Source organism: Mesitornis unicolor, unplaced genomic scaffold (assembly GCF_000695765.1).
Source record: "Mesitornis unicolor isolate BGI_N332 unplaced genomic scaffold, ASM69576v1 scaffold19362, whole genome shotgun sequence".
NCBI classification, from domain to species: Eukaryota; Metazoa; Chordata; class Aves; order Mesitornithiformes; family Mesitornithidae; genus Mesitornis; species Mesitornis unicolor.
Window position 1 is genome coordinate 25,180 of NW_010171445.1, and position 9,849 is coordinate 35,028.

Here is a 9,849-nt window from a genome sequence, read left to right on the forward strand (position 1 = left end):
TATTTCCTACTTTTAACAAATCATCCTTCAGCTGTTCTGGTCAGTATAGTTCAAGACATTGTACAATGTGGTTTAGATGCAGACCTTCACTTAGTTTGTTAAGGTATTCAAGTGATTACACTGAATTATGGAAATTAAATGAATTTACAGTGAATTGTGTTCATTAAAAAGATCATCACTCGCAGGGATGCAGCATCAATGTATCTTAATTCCTACTGCCTTTTCAGTAGCAAATTAAGGAACAAACTTTAAACGTATTTGAGGACTTTAATGCTAAGGAATGCTTGTAAGCAATTCAATAAAGAGCATTAAAGGTATTGGGATAAGCTTTGCTCATAAGGAAAGGACAAAATTCTGTATCATTCTTACAGGTGCTGTTGTTTGCACTGGAATGAACTGATCTAACTTATTTCTGGTACTTGATGAAATGAACAGTTCTACTCTTACCTTCCAAAGAGGATTGGAAAAACAGAAATTGGAAGTGGTAAATGACATAGGATGACTCCTTCAGGTTTTGCTGGAGTTTCCAGCTGTCTGTAGTAGGCTACACAGCTTTTTCAGCAGTGAAACCCATGAATATGTGGGCTGCGTGAGAAACACCTGTTAACTGTGTCCAGCTTCCTTTTAATTTTTCAAAATGAAGATAAGCAGGACACTCTGGTCTTTATATGTAATGCCAGAAGTTCTGGATATTTATTCTGGCTCAGAGGCCCTTTGCTGCCCAGGTTTTCACTCATTTATGTTGCTTTGCTGCTGTTTCTACCATCGTGGCTCTCCAGGGCATAGCAGAGAGAGAGTTTGGGCATTTTGTTCGAAGTATGTGCATATTTATTGAGTTTCTTTTTAAGATTGTAAAGAAATAAATAGGATTAAAATACTTCATTTCTTGGGGAACCATCTTCAAGTAATTCCTCTTCAAGTGAATAACCTTGGAAGAACTTGAAGGTGGGGGAAATGGCATTGAGTGCCATAGTCACTTATCTCCTTGCTTCCCCTCAACCCAATTCCTGTCTGTCTCTTCCATTGAAGTTAAGGTGCTGTCCTCCAAATTCTGCACCAGTAGTTTTTGCCTTTTAAAATTTGTCGCATTACCATCTTGATGATGGTAACAAGTACAGTTTGGTGCTAAAATAACACTGGTAGGAATCTAACTGATTTCAGTCATAGCACTTGTAACAAAACACTATCAGGTCTGTAGTCTAAACATTTGCAGTGAAGTTAATGCCAGAACTCAGGTAAACAGTTCCCATCTCTGTAAGAACACACACACTGGCTCTTAATAGTGCTAAAACCACCTAGTGACAAAATGAATGCAGTAAAAGCTTGATTTCTGTTGAGAAACTGCTGAGGATTTGACTGATGGCTGTGAGTCTGTGGGTGTTGGGTCCGTGTTAATGCATCCCTGAGGACAGTTTGGGTGGATCATTGGTAAACACAGGATTCCTTCGTTATTCCTAGCACGACATTGTATGTTAGGAGGCTGCAAACACATGTCAGTGTTGTCAGTTCTGCTGTCTGTACTTCTTCCTGTCGCAGTCACACGAAATCCATAGAAATGTGCACTCAGGAGGACTCTAAGGTTTTCATTCTGAGCTCTAGATGAGCTGTTGCAAAGGCTTCCCTCCTTAAATAGGTCTTTTGAGGAGGATGGCTCTACCCAGGATTTGATAAGATACTTTGTAGATAAGTTTTTATTTTCTGGCTCTAAAACGAGAGTAATATACTAAATAATCTTCCAGCCACTGTGGTAGATTTGGCAAAAGAGTTTTCTTATCCTGGCTTGAGCAATTAAAAGCAATCATGATTCCTTCACATTCTGCCTGAATTTAAAATTTGTTGTTTATAACCACATGTAATTCCTTACTAGTGTATGATTTACTGTAAGGAAAGTATTTGTCTCTAATAGTGTTCTTCTGCCTAGAATTTCCCATTCAGGCATAACATCAGTGCAAAAACTCATCTACAAAGTAACTTGTGCGTACATATACAGCAAATCCTGTACTTAAACTGAGAGACGAGTTCAGTGTTTGAAAGGAATCTGAGAACCAGAACTGTCTTCAGTTTGGTCCTTCACTCTTAAACATAGATTTGTAGAAGCTCTTAGCTTCTAAAACGGTTCCCTTTTCCTAGAATGTAATTGAACTCTACATTGAATAATTTAAAAGAAAAAAACCCTAAAGTTGATACTTCCATCTTTCTTCCCTTTATATGAGGTTTTCTTTTGTTTTCTTTGTCTCAGTAGCGAGAGAAAACCCAGCAAATCCAAGAAATGCATGTATAGTGATACTGTGTTTCTTGTAGTGTTTAAACCTTCCATTTTTTGTGGGGGCTTGCTTCCTTGTACTGTTAGAATTTCAGGTATATCCAGTATGTTTTGTCTATCGATGCATCCTTGTATGAAAGAATAATAGAAGGATTTTCCTCAGAACAGAAGCCTGAGATGAGACATTGACACCAGCCATATAAATCTAGAGAAGGAAAGTCCTTGAATTTTTGAACTTAAAAATGAGCTGTTTTGAAATGCTGGTATTGAATCATGGAATTATTAAGGTTGGAAAAGACCTCTTAAGATCATAAAATCCAACTGTCAACCCAACACCACCATGCCCGCTAAATTAAATCTCTTTGTTAGTGGTTTTGGTTTGCCAGTGTTGCAGGTCTCTGATCTTTGTGAATCTTCATTGCAAAAGCAAAGTTTGGGATGGGGGAGAGCCATAAGCTGCAGCAAAGTGTTTTGAGGTACAGTTGAGCTCTAAATGGCTGTGCACCAAACTTGTAATGTGTTTTAGACACAAGAGATGTTGGGGAACTTGCTCACTGGGATGTTACACGTGCATCTGGAAGGGATTTTGTCTTCACTAACAGCTTAGATCAGTTGCTCAATCGTCTGCTCTATGTGTTGCACCAGCCCTGGTGCTGCAGTCTTGGGGTTGTATGTACAGAGGACTCTTTGCTGTCTCATTCACACTTTAATCTCATTAGGAAACCTCTCTGCCTTTGAAATGAAGAGTTAGGAATATTGTATACAATTCCCAATCTCATAAATGTAAGTCAGCACACAAAATACATTTTCCTTGTACCTTTCTCTACAATTTTTCTGAAGTTCAGTAACACCAAGGACTTGCAGTGTCAATACATCTACGTCTTCCTGAGCTCGTAGACAACCTCAGCCATTGCTGCTTGTTAGGATGGTGTGTATAACCTACTTTAGATGGGAAGAATCCAATTTCTTCTTGCTTGAGGCTACTGAAAAATGTTCAGGAGTCATCTGGAAACTCTGTTTTATTCCTGAATATGACTTTCAAGGCTACAGAGTCGTCGTTTTCTTTGTATAGGAACCTTTATTATAGAGGTAGACTTTGTTAAAGTATCCAGTTCTGTTTGTGTTAAATGTAAAAATCCATCTGAGAGCTGAGAAACTTCTGCTATGTTGACTTCTGTCAGGTTGCTATTTGTGAAGTGTTCTGGATTGGACCAGAATTTTATCTGCACTTAAGGTCCTTTGCTTCTGGGATTAAAAAGTGAGTAGGAAGTAACTTCATGATGCCTTTGCTCTGCTCCCTAAAACAGTGCCAGGAGAATTAGAGGGTATTGAGATCTGATCTTGCAGCTGGTTGTATCTCATACACCTAAAGCATTTGGTTTATATTGAAGTTCAGTTCTGATTAACGTTCAAATACAACATGCTAAGTCTTAGAGTTCTGATTCTCACCTCGAATCTAGTCTGTTAAAACTCCTGAGAAGTTAATAGCTAAGAATAGATAGCATTCTCAAAGAATGAGTAAAAGGGATCATGAGAGGTGAGACACAACACCACGCTATAAAAAAGCGACACCAGACACCTCTGTCAACACTTTCCCTGAGTCAAGAATGAAGCAGCACTGTGCAGGAATGGGATTATTTCAGATTCAGTTTTGAAATCTTCTTATCTCTGCAAATTGTCCCAAAGCAGAGTTACATAGTCTCTCACGTTGAGTCCAAGGGCAGATTTTACACTAAAAAGTCTAATATTTGTACTGAATCTATCTTGTTAGGCTTGAAGGAGTAGCAAGAACCCCTAGTGTTTCGCAGGACAGCCAGCTCAGTGCTGCTGAAATGCGTACTTTTGGAAGTCGTTTTTATTGCATCTTTAGGATTTCTTGCATCTGCCTCCTTTAGTGTGTTTAATAATTGCAAAGGGCAGGTAAATACTGAACTAGGTGAAACCTTGTTTGTGGTTTGCTAGTGTAAGTACTTCAGTGGTGAGAACTTTACTTTCAGCAGCTCTGACTACGTGCAGAAGTAAACATCATATGGCTCGGTGCTCTCCGTAGTGGTCAGGATTCACCTACAGTGAGAACCATTGATGAACCAGCGTCCTCGAGCCCTGCTCATTGTTGTTGAGAAAGAACAACACTGTTTTAAGTGGATTACGTTGATACTTATGAAAAACAATCCCAAACTACAGAGTCATTTAAATGCTGATGCTGACACCAGCCTTCCTTTCTCAGCACAAGTGTCCTTGTTGAGAAGGATGCAGGTTATGTGCACTGAGGATGTCACCTTCCTGTTAACATAACAAAATCACCTGGAGTTAGTCCTAGGCAAGTTATGTCAGTAATTTCTCTTCTCTGATAAAATATTATGCAGATAAATGCTCAGAATTGGGTACTTTTTTATGGACTCCTTCGTCTGATGTAGCATTCCTACTAGAATGGAGAATTAGCTCTAGTTAGCTCCAACCGGGACCAGTGTAACTACAGAAACGTGCTGCTTCTCAATACATGGTAGAAGTATTTAAAAACAAGACAAAACCAGAAACCACTTCCCTGGTGAAAATAATCCATGTCCGTCCTCAGAAACTTTCCTTGCAGGCTTCTTAACTCCACTTTCCTTTTGTGTGTGGATTAAATGGACCACTTTTTTTGGTCTTCTCTTCATATCCTGTAGGTTCCGTACTAAAAGCTTTTGTGCATCTAGGTAAGCATAGACTTTGCAAAGCATTTGATGCTTGCTTTTGCATCATTTCAATTCTGTATAGTCAGATTATTTCCTATTATAGTACATGTAACTCTGATATTTTGGCTTTAGCAGTGAGAGGCTTTGCATCAGTTTTATCGTATGAGTTCTCATGCTTAACATTACACATCTATACAGGCAAACAGGCACTGGGAGATAGCTTGCAAATGTTTTCCCTAAAATATGGTGATATTTTTTTTTCCTCTATACCTGCCTGGCCTTACATTCTCATGAGAAAGCCAGTCCTGCTTATCACACGTTGTGTCTGTGGGAGGACACAGCGTCAAAAGAGAAACTGAGGATTGGATAGCAGACCAGGAGAAAAGAAGAAATAAGAATCCTGAAAACAAACTAGGGTGAAAGGTGGCTGGGAATGAGAAGGAATAGCAAATGGGAGGAAAGTGTGGAGGCTGTATGAAAAAACCCAAACCAAACCAACCCGTAATAAAACACCAGCTGGTGTAAGGAGTGAGAAAAGCTAAGGGCAGCGTGAGCAAGCAATGAGAATGGGGTGGTGGAGACGAACAGCAGTGACGCTCCTGGCGTTGTGCGGATAAATCAGGGCAAACTCAGCTGCCAAGGCAGCCAGAGAAGAGGCTGGGTTTTGATGACTGTCACGCTCAGACACAAGCAGACTGTATATCATGTACCAAGAGTGTCTGTAGATGTACTGCAGTGCGTGTGGAAATGCACAGTAGTACCCACACACATACACCTTTTCCCCCCCTAATCTTTCAGATGTTATATTGTATGTCATGACTCTTAGAGACTCAGGTTGAGGAGTTGGGAACGTGTTCTGTATTCATGCAGAAGAGTATGGAGTGCTGCTTTAGTGAGTGAATGATGCCTTCATCCCTCTTGTAACTAGGAGAGAGCTGTCTCTACCAGTTGATTACAACTCCTCACGTTATTTAATACTCCCTAAGAAGTAACGTGGATTTCCTTCCTGCTCTCCCCCAAGTTTTGTTGATTTAATAGCTCTAAAACTGAAATATCTGATGGTTGCTCCTCAGACAAGGCTGGCTCTGGATTGCTGCAGTTAGAATACAGTCAAGGCACACACATGCTGCGTGCTTTCACAAGAAGTGGTTGATTAGATAAAGCGTGCAGACATGTAATCCACATTTATTGTCAAAGTTCAGTGCCAGAACTTCCACGTGGCTGATACTCGTTTCACAGTGGAAATACAAATTGACACTTGATTTTGCTACTTGGAGATAAAGCCTTTTTGTTGAAATCAAAATGCTTTTCAAGGGAAGGCACCTTGATTTTTACTGCTAAGAGTATGCGTGTATTGCACGTAAAGTAACTGTCCTGAAAGTCTTACAGATTCATATTTCATAAAGGACAGGATTTTTACAGGGTTTTTTTTTTTTGAAAATTAAATTATTGGGCTGTTAATTGCTTAGCATCAAGGACCCACATCTGCAAGCTTCAGAAGTACAGCTCTGTAGGACAAAATGACAACTTCTAAAAACATCTTTGTCTTACCGAAAAATGTCACAGGCTGAGTTTACCATTTCTTCCATCCCAGACAGTTTGGATCGCTGTTTGTCATTATCTCAGTGGAAGCGCCTGATGTTTCTGCGCTATTTTGATACATTATACGGTCCATCACGTTCTGGCCTGGGTTGAACAGTTGAAAGCTCAGGTTGGTTACACATCTCCTTTGAAAACGCAGTATTTTCCTAGTGTTTGTCATACTGCGTAAAAGAGATTTTGTTCCGATAAAGACAGGTAGGTAGAGCTGTTCCAGATATAACTACAGGCACATAAAGAGTAGATTTTCTGGTGTAGATAAGGCAAGAACTGCAATTACCCTGCATGTATTGTCTTGGAAGACAGAAAGTGATCTTTAACTGGTTTCAATCATTCATAGAAATGAGGTGCAGAGCTTTGTGCTCACCAAAATAGGGTTTTAAAGGGAATTTACAGTGACTTAAAATATGAGACTGACCTCAGAAACTGAAAGTTAACTATAACAGGCCTGGAATAGATGCTTCTACCAGGTCCCCATGGTCTCAGAGGGAAAACTTAACATTTCTATTCAAAACAGCTGAGGAATGTGTTCCCTTGGCTGCTCGAAAGGGGGAAATGCAGCATCTTTTAGTACAAAACAACCCCAACTTGCTGGTGTGTGCTGGTGGATGTGTATTTTCTACCATACGTGCAGTCTTTTGTTTTTCTTATTTAGAATGAGGTTTTCATTCTAATTCTCAGGTTTTTTGTTTTGAATTTCAATTGAAAATTTCAAAATTTTCAATTAATTATTTCAAATGATGTATTAAAATCTTTGCGATTAAACTTCCATCACTTTAAAAAAACCCTTCCTCTAAAACAAGTCGTAGCAGCTGATGAATTAGCAGCTCAACTGTAGCTATTCTAGCCCTGAAACAAAGAGCAGGATGAACTGCTGAAAAAAGCGTAGCTCCAGATCCATTCTGTTATTAGTGTTACTATATGCTAGGCAGAACCAAGTCTAAATATTTATACAATAGCTTTACATTTCAGCTTCTCTTTCTAGCTGACTTCTTTCTCCAAGATGATCCTATTCTGCTTTATTTTCTGTCTGTGTTAAGATTTAAGGAAGGAGGAGCTTTGATCCATCTTTTCCATCCTTGGAGAATTTGCATAGGAAGCCTTTAGCCACGCTTCCTTGCTTAACACAAGGCCTAATCATCACTGAGAGCTGGTTTTCATCAAAGGTTGAGGTTCTTCCTGGCTTTATAGGTAATCTGCATTTAAGAATTAAAAAAATGAGTATTTTCTTTCGATTCAATGATGAACCAATTCCTCCTTGCCCCTCACTTTCCATGAGGTGGAGCATAGGGTTTCAGATGGACGTTAAAGATCTTCCTTTGAAAAGAGGATTGTTGTGGTTCTTTTCTATCTGGAGATACATAGCACAAGTTGATGTAGAAATGGCAGTCACAGGTAAGTAATTTCTCACTTGAGTGCAAGTCTAATGGGAATCCCCATCCAACTCATTTTATGTTCCAGGTATGTTGCCATTAGAAAAACAAGTATTATGGTAAGGTTAAAGTTCTAAAAAAGAAAATGTTGTAGTTCGTCTCCTTCTCTAGTCCAGTGGAAAACACATCAAGTGCCATTCTTACTGTGGAGATGGAGGGCCTCATTGTCAGCTGTTTTTTTGTTTTATTTTTAGCTGTTCTCTTCCTACTGGTGTGGAAAAGCGTTGGAGTTTGGCGTAATTTTCCATATTGTGCAGTGTCTGTCCTTGGGGCCTTTCAAAATAAAACTGGAGAAACCCACGGGCAGCCTGGTCTGAGCCAGGAGGTTGAACAAGAGACTTCTGAGGTTCCTTCCAACCCAACTTACCCTGGGATCTTAGGAGGCTGAATTCTCCTGTTTTGCTCAAGGGGGAACAAAAGCAATTGAATTTTTAGTTACCTTCAGCTGCACCAGCATATAGGACGTAAGGGCCTGGCCTTCACAAGACTAGATAACAATTTCTGTTAAAGTCTGTTTTCCCTCCAGCTTTCAGCATTCCTGAGGAAATGCACACTGTCTGGATTGGAAAGATTTCCTGATGTTTAGTGGAACACTTTCCAGCTAGAAGTATTTGCTGTCAGTGTCTTCGAAGCTCCTTCTGATTATGTAGGACCAGTGAGGTAGAAAGAGATTTCTATATCTAGATGTACATACATAGGCAATTGTTACATATGCACATATAATTTCAGTCAGCCTTTATAATTTTTATAAAATTTTATAATTTTTAAAATAAATTGATAGTATTTTTTATGCAACCTTTACAGTGGTACCCAGTGACACATTCTATGGACTTCAATATGAGTTTGCTGGGTTTTTGTTTATTGCAGAGTTGCGCAGTCCTGAAACAGGCTGTGCAGGTAGTGTTGTAAAGCTCTGAAGCACACACACAATTAAAATAGATGGAAAGTGTTTGCTTTAAAATTAAAAAATGAAAGAAATAATGTAGCTAACTGCTTTACTCCTTAAAATGAAGCAGCCTGCTTTGTCCATCTGCTTTTTCATTCCTGTTCTTGAAGGTGCGTTTCTTTAGATGATGTTTAAGTTCTCCACAGGAGCCAGAAGTAGCCCTGGTGTCCTTGTGTACACCAGTCTTTAGGGCTGGATGAGATGGGTGGGAGAGGTTGGGTTTTTCCCAGAGTGGCCTACATGGTGTATTGCATTGGTCATGTCCACACCTATCCCCGCTTCTCACTGGCCTTTGTCTAAAATCACATCATTGAATTAATTTGCAGCTTTAAGCAGGGTAACAGAAGACTGTCCAACATTAAATATCATTTTAAGAGTGCATTTGTTTTAAACAGAAGTTGCTCTTTCTTGAAACATGCTACTTTTCAAGCACTTGAGATGTCCAAGACAGTTTTGTTCTGGGGTTCCTACTGCGGATGACTTTAGAAAGGAATAACAACACCGCATTTCAAAATCCAGACAGAATTTCCCATTCTGAATTGGAATTAATCTGTAGCAAGGAACAGTTGAACAGGGAAAATACTGCCTGGACAGCTCTCGAGTGTACTTGTATATAGCACATGTACAAGATCTGTGATACGTCAGCAAGCTGTCTCTATTTTCTGAAGGTTGCCTGGGTCTGCAGCTTGGTAGGATGCAGCGTGTTCCTGCTTGCTGTTTGTGTCTGGTCAAGAGGAATCCTGCCTTCTCTTGACATCTGCCTTCTCTTCCTTAGCCATGCATAATTCATAGGCAGAAATGGTGGTTTTAATTAGAGCAGCCTATACCATTAGAAAAACGGGGTTGGTTTGGTTTGTTTTTTCTAAAAAAAGCCACACTAAGCTGTCTGAAGGACACAAACTTGCTGACACGGTTGGATAACAGGATCTTTTC